The sequence below is a fragment of the Prunus avium genome, chromosome 1 (assembly GCF_965620075.1).
Source record: "Prunus avium chromosome 1, drPruAviu1.hap1.1, whole genome shotgun sequence".
Taxonomy (NCBI): Eukaryota; Viridiplantae; Streptophyta; class Magnoliopsida; order Rosales; family Rosaceae; genus Prunus; species Prunus avium.
In genome coordinates this window covers 18539145-18551048 of record NC_142284.1, presented here as the reverse complement: position 1 = coordinate 18551048, position 11904 = coordinate 18539145, and positions in this window count along the sequence as shown.

Genomic DNA, 11904 nt, shown 5'->3' with positions numbered 1-11904 from the left:
GGTAGGTAAATAATTAGTGATATGAATAAATTGATCAACTTTTGCATTTTATATCAAATCACCATCATTTACATCTAGATAGCCCCACACACTCATCAAAGTAATCTTATTAATTTTAGTGTGGTGGGTAAATGTTTATTGAGTGGAAATATTTTTGAAAAACTTTTAATTTTATAATAAAACATCATCATCATCTTTTGACCTATCTTGGTGGAAAAATCCACTAAACACAATCATCAAAATTAGTCACATAACTTATGGATCAAAAAGATCCCATAACAAGAACATCAAGAACACCAAGAACATGCATATGAACTAATATGAATGTTCATGCTATTTCCGGAAAAATTGATATTCCATTTTAACCATCTCATGTTCTTAATATCATATATTTCATGAAGTTAAAATCATGGGGGTTTTAATGCAACTATGCTCTAATATTCATACATACAATTATGAATACAAAGAGAGCATCAATCATCAAAACATAAATCCGGAAATACAAAATCCCAAACAACCCCTTTCACTCCATTTGATTTTTATTCAATCAAATCAAAATAAATAAAGTATAACTATTATACTTTTAAATGAATTCACAACCCATATATGCATCTCTAAACCCCAAAACATATCAAGTTCATGACCTATGGCTCTGATACCAATTGTAGGAATTTCTAAAAAAATTTCCAAAGTTCATTTGAATATTAAACATGCATTTAATCAAATTAATCGCAGCGGAAGTCTATGGTGGTTGTTTAAATTCAAAAACAAAACTTCTTCCAAGTATCTTAAGCCATGAACATTGATATGTTTTTCATAAATGAAAATGCAAGAGAAATGATAAGATCTAATTACCCTTGAAGCAATTATATGAACCAATTTGTGTTTGGTCTTCTCTTGATGATTTCCTCTTTGTTGATCTCCTCTTTGATCTTTGCTCCTTAATCTTTCTCCTCCATGTGAGCCACAAAAGTATATGGCCTCTAAGTCTCCACACCAATGGAACCTTGAGATGAGAAGAAGTATCTTGAGAATACTTGGATGCTAGTGCAAGATTCTCAAGATTGGATTCAATCTAAACCACTTTGAAAGATGAAAGTATTTCACTCTTGAAAACTCTCTTTTATCTCTCTTTGATCTCCCAAACCTATTTTGTTGATGTTGGATTGTGTTTGTGTGTAAATCAGCTTATGGAAACAATTCCCATACATACTTACTAAAGCATTTTCGGCCAAAACCCATTGGGCTTCCAAAATTGGGCCTTATGACACTTAAACCATAACATTTAGGTGTCTTAAGCCCTTGGGCTTGATACCCAACCATTTGGGCTTCCCGTTAACTATTAGCGAGGCCCAAATACGTTTTTACACGTAGTAAATCATCCACATCAAATCAATCAAATTGATTTCCTCATTCTTATTTGTATTACTCAAAGTTAACCATTTAAGGTGTGCGATCCATTAGGTTCTAATTAGCAAGGCAGTAGGAAAATATTAGAACTCTTTCTAACCAACTGGAATTAAAACCTCTTTTTAATTTTTCCTTTATTTGGATCGATCCCATCAATCCTAGGACTTCCACAAGCCAAAAGTGACATCTAGCAATATATCAAGGCTACCCAAGCTAACCAGAATAGATAAAGAACATATTCAGTTGGAATTGCAATGCAATACGGTCCTTCTCTTATACAATGTTTCAAATCATATTATTAGGTTACGGATTGATTTTGTCAAACCCCTAATATAATTTATAACCTCATGTGATTCAAAAGAACATGATTAAGAACAACTTTCTAAATCAAGCTCAAAATACTTTGGCCAAAGATTTACTGAATCACATCTTGAAATATTCTCCTTCTTTATCAAAAGTAGAGATTCCTTATTGTACATTCACATGCCCCTATGATGAATTAAGAGATCCCAACAACACTTAAGACAAATCTTTTACGGCTTGCCTTTAAGAGCTATCAAAGATCAATAACGCATCACAGGACAACCATGATGCCTTAGGTCTAAGGACTAATTTGCATTATTGCAACTATGAGTTCTCATTTGACATGTAGACAAATACTCCATATGAGAACTACAGTTGATCGCGTTCAGTGTACTCATTCACTAATGAGCACCCACATACTTGTATTAGTGTCAACTACACAAACGGTTTGAGACTAACCATCCTCCCAATTGAGCATACATAATATGCGCTAATCTTGACGGTTTATCAATGCCCATTTGATAACCTATGATTAGGAACATTTTGGGATACTACAGTTAGAGAATAAAGATCTCATGAATCTAATCTTCTTTAGATTACTTTATCTCTTATTTAGCATACCCTGGACATTTATTTCTTTAGACGATGTAAAAGATAACAAATAAGTTTGCCCTTTATATATCATATACGAAATGTATTCTAAGGAGATTACATCAAATGTATTGGCTCTTAGGGCACTTTTCTAACATTATCAACTCATTGAAATCTCAAGAACTCACTCTGTCATTTCATTGAACACCTGGAGTACATCTATGCAAGTGTCAAGTTATACCCACAACTGGTCTCAGTGACTAGCGACAAAAAGTTTGAGTTAGAAAAAGGGGTATTTATGTCGCGCAATGCGTGTCGTAAATGGGAATTTACGGTGCACACTCACGTGCCACGAAAGGCCGAGCCGTAAAAAGTCTATTTCATTTACGGTGTGCATCATGCGCCGTAAATGAACTTAAAAATACTTTTCACGGTCGACAATGCACGCCATAAAAGAATAACTTATTCTCATTTAAGGCCTTAGTGCACGCCATAAAAGAATAACTTGTTCTCATTTAAAGGCCTTTAATGCACCCCAGGTTTGAACTTATAATAATTAATTTATTGTCTATTCCTGTCATAAATCAGCGAATTTCATTATTTATCCAATTCCATATAACAATACATTTCTTCATTACAAGCCCTTGCATTTGAGTTCAACAAAGAAATACAATATAGCAAGCAAAAACAATGTAATATACGGAAATTACCCTTAATTAATCAATCAATTCCAAACAAACTCTCAAGTTAGATCATAAACGGAATACATAATAGTGTTGCCAAATGTACCCATAACTTGTTCACAACCTCCAAGCCATTCACTCATGAAGATAACAACTAAAATAAATCTCTAAATACATCAAACCACATGTAAACTATGCAAAAATACCCTATTGGCAAGCTAAAAAAACCAAACTCACACAAATCATGGTACAACACTCATACTCAGCGACAAGAGCACCTGCGCTAGTTCTGTAATTGATGCTCCAATATGGATTGACACTGCCATGGGCTACCAAGATAGGACTTGTAAAGGAACTAAAAAGCCATTCCATTTGTAATTTAAACATGGGCTTGTTCAATATAGGTCCCTACAATTTCTATTTCCTAGACGTATACCCATCATTCTATAAATCTCTGTGTAAAACCCAATTTCAAACTTAAATGACCAGTAGGATATAAGAGGTCATAGTATTCCTATATTTTTACATCTTTGCCATCAGACTTCATATTTTATTTATAATTTATTCCAAGCATTTCATTAACTGCCATAATTGTAATTAAAACTCCCTATTAATAGCATATCAATCACCCATTTCTTTTGGTTGCCATTCCCTCTAACATATCGCCCCCTAAAACTGCAAACCAAAAAAATATATATGTAAATTACATATCCAATAATGTACATATGAAAAATATAAATATAAATATATACGTATAAAAGTATAGGTATATTATTTACCAAAAAAAAATATAATAGGTCAGTTACTTTGTAATTGAAATTTCCATACATTTTTCATAAATTAAAAATAGGTACACAATAATTTATAGAAAATAGGTGCATTGTATAATTGAAATTTATGCACATTTTTTATAAATTAAAAATAGGTACATTATTTAGAAGAAGAAAATAAGCTCATTATACTAGGTAAATTGTTTTACTAGGTATACATTATTAGAGAAAAAAATTAGTACATTATTTAGAGAAAAAAATGCCCAGATGGACAGATAGATATACCCCTCTAATTCCTTCCCATTTATTTATTTATGGAAATTTTCCACTTTCTCTCTCTACAAGTTTGTTTGTCTTGTTTTCTCTCTCTAAAACCATCAAATTTTTCTATTTTTTTATTATTTATTTTTTACCATTTTCGATACATACAATTTACAAATGTCTCTCGTTTTTTTGGACGAATACAAAATGTCTCTCTTGTTCTTTCTTGCTTTTCACAACTCTAAACTATTTCCTTTATTGGAACTATAAGTTTGATCTTATTTTCTCCTTCTAAACAAACATATGTTATGTTATGTTTTTTTTAATCAGTATGTTATGTTATGTTATTATTCTATTTATTGTTTGGAGTATTTTCTTTCTAATAAAGGGAAAGGATTGGTGGTGGGAAGAAGGAGAAGGAAAGTGAGATAATTTGGTGACTTGGTATCAGTTTTTGGGTATTTTATACTTTTCTGAGTCTTGGTCTTATTTTATTTCATTATGTTTCTTTTTTTTATTTATCAAAGATTATCAAAGATAAACTTCAATATTATAATCAAAGACATCAACATGACATCAAAAGTACCAATCCTAAGAGGGTAACAAACTAAAACAAAACAAAACTAAAAGCTTATATCACCACAATTAACCATAAACTCAAACAAAGCCCACATATCCAACATAACCAAACCCTAAAGCAACTTATGAGCCTAAATGAACCCTAGCACCAACACATGAAGAAGCACCATTGTGGCCATACCCACCACTGCATTCGTAACAGATTTGGGGAAAATATAGTTTCCAGCGATCTATATGCGCATAAAAGCAAACAAATAAAAGAAAACAACTGCCTTGACAAATAACAATTGAGTGATTTGCAGCAACCTCCGTCGAAGACGATGTAGACCCAAATTTAGAGAACATAAGCAATGTTAAAGCGCGGTTTTTTCATTATGTTTCACATGTGTTGGTGTAAGAGAAAAACTTAACCAAAATGTATTGTGTGATATTACAAATGTCTCATTTTCTCTCTCTAAAAAATTTACCATTTTTTATACATACAATTTGTGTCTTTCTTGTATTCTTGCTTTTTCAAAACTACGTTTGGTCTTATTTTTTCCACTCCTTTCATGTACATTTTGTTGTTGTAATAAACGAAATAAAAACTGAAATAGAAAATAAAATATAAGTATCCTCCTAAACAAAGTTTCAAAGGGATGAGAGAGAAAAGCGTATAATGGACAATAAGTACCTTTTTTTTTTTTTTTGGCTTTTCACTTTTTAACATTCTAAATAGATTTTTTTTTTTTGGTTATGGGACCATGTTTTTAGGGTAGTCGCGAGTGATTGTTTTGACCCGTAAGTGATGAAATAGTAAGAGCATCTCTAACAACCTCTTTAATAACTTTGGAATGCTAAAATAAGTTAGCCACATCATCACAACTCTCTCCAACAGCCTTGGATTGCTAAAATAAGTGAACCACATCATCAAAACCTACCTTTAAAATGTAAAAAACATACACTTTTTCTTTTCAGATAATAAACACATAGACATTCTTGACATGCTTTTATATTTTTCATTATTTTCCGTAACATTACATTAATTTAATTGAAGATTCTATTGGGGCATAAATTATTAAAGTAGCAAATACGCCTTTCAAATTGCCACATAGATCAACAAAATTTAATTTAAAAAGCGTAACCTACTTGATTGCAACAAAAAGTTTATTGATAAAATTGAAATTACATAGAGCCAACCAAATATAGACAAAGTGTGTCATTTCACCAAAGAAAAGAAAAAGACTAAGGAAAGGAACGATTTCATTCTTTTCTCCCACTCCTATTTCTTTAAAATTTGAAAATCAAAATAATAGTTGTTGATTAATCAAAATAATAGTTCATTTCTTTTCTGGTCCCCTTCCCTTTTACGATCATGAAAAGGTATCATTGGACTTCTTCTTTATTTTTTGTGTGACAAAAGATATATGATCATACATTTAGTGCTATAAATTCTTTAAAATTTGAAAATTGAGTGTATAACAAGCACCCAAATTTCTTAGAGAAAAAGAAAGAATCAAAACATTAAGGGCACTTACAATCCTTTAAAACAATGACATTTTGATTCATAGCCACTATGGTGCACTTCATCTGTTGTATTCCTCTGATGAGATATACAGACCTGGCCAAAGGGGATCTGAAATGAATTAGTCTGAATAGGTTATTGCAGTAGATTTGGATGAAAGAAATTGGCTGCATCATCCTCTCGGGACGATCAAACCAAATTTTGCAGTCCACAATCCCCCCAGTAAAACAGCCTGCAAACTGAAAAGAAATATAAAAAAATTTGCTTCAAAAGAAAAATGCAAATGTATGGTTGATACTAATCGGAGGAACTAACCTTCTCATAGAGAAGTAATTAAGAAGCACACATATTACTTCTCCAGAGCTTGTTTTCTCACTGTGGTCAACCAATGCTGCTCCCTTTAGAGTTTAGACATGCTGCATGAACTACGCGCGGCGGTTGATTGTAGAGACTAGAGAAAAGAAAGAATGGTTTTTGAAGGCACTATGAGCACTTCATTGGATGATTGGTGCAAATGCCAATTACTAAAAGACATTCAGGATTCCACATGCCTGCAGCTGTACTGGTGATAATAAATCTTTATAGCTACTTGATGTTATAGCTACTTTGTGCACTAGAATAATTCCTTTCGTATCTTTCAAAGGAAATAAATCTTTATATATCTAACCAAAAAGATAGTAGTCCACCTGCTGCCAGGCATCAGTTATGAACTTGAGCTGAGACTCGGGTCCGCACTGTATGTCACTAAGCTCCTCCATCTGAGAAAAGAACAGCCAGGATATCAATAAAGTAAATACAGAGTACTAGTCAGATGAGGCTTGTAAGCCACAGCCTATTCTCTATCGATAGGGTAATTACAAGTTTTTAAAAATAAATGAATAAACAAAAGAAACCCACGAGGGTTTGGGGATTAGCATAGAGATTTCAAAAATGATGCCTTGCTAACTTCTTATAAATACCGGTAACGCTATACTTGTTACTAAACAAGATTTTTCGTGAGGGCACTTTTTTAATTAACTCCGTCAAGGCTATCAGTTCACATGAAGGGGTTCCTGTACAACCACAACTACACCTCTAAATTCTGAAATCTGAAGGTGTAAAGTTAAAACACATAAAACCTCATCTCTGTGTTGTTAACACTAAACTTTATTTGTAGCATTGCATCTATGAATAAAATAAGTAGAACCTTCCATAAACTATAATTTTCCAAATCTGCAAAAGTTTTAAATATGGTTCTTGTTCTGCAATATGGTAGAAAGATAAGTACTAAGATCATTTATGTTTTGAACACATTTGTTACCAGCTACTCCATTGAAGAATGAAGATAGCAAACACATGAACCCATGTCTGTATGTATCAATAATATATATGTATGTGCGGATGTAGGAATTTTACAGATACTTACATTCACAGTTCGCATTTGATGCAAATCCGCAAGAGCTTTTTGCCTCGACTCCCAAGGAAGAACAAAAAGATTTTAGTGAATAATTAAAGGAGCATAGGACCTTTATATCGCTCCATGAAAAACAACATTAAGGCTTAGACAATTAAATTCATAAAACAGAAGACCAATGCATAGACAAATCTTGATTACAAGTTCAAGAGTCTTCCAGATGTAAAACTGAAATCACGCACAGATGTATACCTGCCTACTACTGTTTGCACAACATATTCTAGAATAATTGTAATAAAACTCCAGCCAGTATTGAAATCAATTGTCAAGAATTACGCTTTCAGAAAACTAGGATCTTCATTGATCATTGCCCAGATATAAAGACATGATTGAAAAAGAGTTCACTGAAAGAAAAAAAAAAAAAACATAGCCAGGGTGTACTATAACAATATGAAAGAAATGCATGAATTCGAAGCATAGCAGAACAAACAGAGAGGAAAATTTGAAAAGAGAATTGTGAATACCAGCTGATTGCTTGCCCAACATTCAAATCAGAAGAACAAGACGAAAAAGAAAGAAAGCTCTTTTTAATTACACATTTTCTTGTTTTGAAACTCTCTCATTCTCTTTATTAACTAATGAAAAAAAAGAAAGTTGATTTATTAGGTTACCTGGTGCATCAAGATGAAGACAATAGAAATTCCTAAAACAAAGTTCATAGTCAATTTATGACCAAACAGCAAAGCATGCCTGTGAAGATAGTGGCCACTGTGGACGAGTACTTCTTTAGAATCGTATCTGAAAATATTGAATAACATCTTCAATGAAGAGCGGCGAGAAAAATGAAATTTAACAAAAAAGTGATGGTTAATGAAAGCAGAAGCTGAATAAAAGAATCTCGCTCTCATTCCCAGTAGCAATCTCCATATTACAGCAACGTGTCCATACACAAATTGGCATGACACGCCTACACCTGAAGTTGCAATTGCAGAAAACTAACAAGCATATTTCAAGAAAAAAGAGGACAGAATTCCTTGTGCTGCATTGTTAGCTATCAGAAACATTGTAGCTCTTGAATGACCATGAAGAATATCAAAGCTACTTGGACCTGAAACATTCATACAACGCGAGGTTAGACTCGAAACACCCATTTATAATGATAAATTTCCCAAGTTTCCACCATAAAATACTATAGTGCAAAAGCGCCATGAAGAAGTTTATCTGTGAAATGGCCCTCTTATACCATTCAACTATATTAAACAATAATTGTATTCCAAAACTATATTGATCGGGAAAATACAACTAACAATATGACTTCGTTGAATGAGTACAAATGCTACTAGAGTCAATAAATTTGAATCTGACCATTGAATATTGCTTTCAGTTAGTTCTCAGTAGTTGGAGGTAACAGTGATAGCATTTTTTGTTCTTTGTGAGGAATGGAACGTATAGTGAACTGGAGTCTACAAATTATCTTAATGTTCTCTAATTAGGGTTTAAATGCATACTGTCCCCTTGGAAGGAAATTTGTCGAATAAAAACCCCCAAAGTGGTGGCGTTTGTTGAGAAGACTAAGTGGATAATTTTATTCAGAGATGTAAATAGATGATATACGTGTAAGGAAACATACAAAAGCGAAGTTCATTTTTATCTCAGAAAAGCCCTTTAGATTGGAAAAGGTGAGGAGTTGTCTTCTGTGTTTGGGGTTAATTGTTTCTTCCAGGTGCCAAGATCAGTTACTGCTTTGATCTCAGGATGACACAGCAGACTTTTGAAAGCATCTAATAAAGAGATTTCAGGAATAGATCCTTTAGTTTTTCCTTTAGAACTTGTGGTTAAATAGAAAATTAAAACAAACAGCTACCAAAGCCAGTGGACCATCTTAAATAGCTGAAGGATTATGTTTAAAGGTGGCATTCTGAGCTATGAAACTCCTTTTCATTGCTTTTCGATTTTATACTTGCTTTATGCTCTCAAATTGTTGCGTACTACTTCTGTACACGGGACTTTCTTTCATACCATTTTTATTCATCAAAATAAGTAAACAAACTGATTTCTCTGCAAGAACAATTAAACATAGTGTAGTTCATACCTTTGACAATGGCCATTACCAATATTCCTAGAAAGTTTAATATAGCACCATATCCATATAAAAATAAGTTCTGCACAGCCAAAAGAAGACATAAAATGAAGAAGATAAATTGATGACTTATATTTCTCAGTTTTCAATAGCTGTCCAAACATGAATTTAACAAAGTATAAGCAATGGGAAACTTGAGATAAAAGCTGCTAAGATATGTTTATGAAGCTCTAGGTTCACACTGAGGCATTTGATCTTAGATAAGGTCATGCATCCAAACCAAAACGAGTGGAAAAGGGTATGTCCTTCCACCTTATCGCCGACATCTCGGCGATAGTGTCCAGCTTGTCAAAAAGCTTCAACATCAGTGAAATACCAGAACTTCGAGGCAAGAGACCTTATTTTCCTTATAGACTCCCAAAAACCCATAGAAATTTTGCCAATATTCCAACTTTCTTGGTATAACCTAAGCTTCCAAGAGATTATATGGCATACTCATCATTTGCAAATTCCAGCCCAAGCCCGACCATATGCATAAACCACCTATTAAATTTAGAGAAACAGTATAGATAGCTCCACCCAAAATAAAATCATAAAACAGTAACAAGATCCAAATTGGTACTAGATCACTGACTGCAAGAACAGAAGCAAATGGCCATTTCCTACCTTTAGAAAACCAATTCCTCAACATCCTTTAATAATAGGTTCATTGTACTAGGTAAATTGTTTTACTAGGTACATTATTAGAGAAAAAATAGGTACATTGTACTAGGTAAATTATTTTACTAGGTACATTATTAGAGAAAAAAAAATAGGTACATTATTTGGAGAGAAAAAATAGGTTCATTTAAAAAAAAAATTGTTTTCATAAAACAAACAATAAAAAGATGATCAAATTATTTTTCATAAAGCAAGTAATAGGTGCTTTATTTAGAGAAAAAAAATAGGTACATTATTTAGAGAAAAAATATGTTCATTTTAAAAAAAACAATAAATAGATTATCAAATTATTTTTCAGCATAATTAAAATGTACACTATTATTCATAAAACTATAATAAAATAGATTACTAGTTGTATAATTCATAAAAGGAAAACAACATTAATTCCTAAATTTAATATTGAATTTAAATTACTAATACATTAAATAGATTATTAGTCATAATTCATTAAAGGAAAACAACATTAATTCAAAAATAAATTACTAGTCGTAAAACATATTACTAATAAGTGAATGTTGAATTTAATATTTAATTTCAAATAAGTTTCTAAATTAATTCCGACATCCATTACAACCATTTAGAGATCTTTCTAAATTCAACGTGTGTCATTAGTTACACCCCCCTCCCCCTCCCCCTCCAATAACACATTAAGTCATAAATAGGGATAGTTTTGGAATCTAAAAAATACAATAAATTAGATTTTAAGTTATATTAGAAAACTTGCTTAGTTGAATCCTAGTCATCGGGTATTATTTGAAAAAAATTGGGTATTTTAAATAGAAAACTAAAGGAAAGGGTTATAGGTGATTTAAATTGAATTTTATGGGTTTAAGCTCAATTTACTGTTTAAGCTCAATTGATATATCTATGTTTATTTTTATATATGTGTTAAATGGATTAATAATTGGATTGTGTTGCCTTCGGAAATATGGTTGCCTTTGGAAATATGGTAACCAATTTAATAATCTGTTTAACCATGTCACATGTGTGGTAAATAACATCTTAACCCATTTAATAACATGTGTACAAACCAAATTAAATTATTTAAGTACATATCCAACTAGTTTAACATCAGTCACAAATTATTTAAGTACATATCCAACTAATTCAAAGGTGTTCAATTGTGGCTGCCTTTTGCTGCCAACCCATGTGGGTTTTCTTTTGGTTGCTGGAAAAAAACGATTCTTCTGAACCAGGCTTGGTGTAGGAAGGCTTGAGGTTTCAATATGTATCCAATGGGGCTCAAATTTGGATATGTCATAATAGACACCCATTGGAACAACTTGTATAAAGAATGTATTCCCATATGAGCAGTACAAGTGTATGTTTTGGACCTTGCAAGTTGACTGCCGAAAATAGACTGAAATTTACTTTATTTCTTTTCTTTCCTTTCTTTTTGCTTCACATGCATGCACATTCTTTCTCTTTAATAGCTCCAGCATGTACCAACTAATCCCACTAGCAGCCTGGAAAGTGCTTCTTGATTTATCCAAACATGTTTCCCACAATGCCTTGTTTTTGCTCCTTTAGACTTTCATAGCTGGAATGCCTATGTCATGCATGACAATGCATTGCAGTCAGCTTGTAGGCTTGTTTTGGGCTTGATCTTC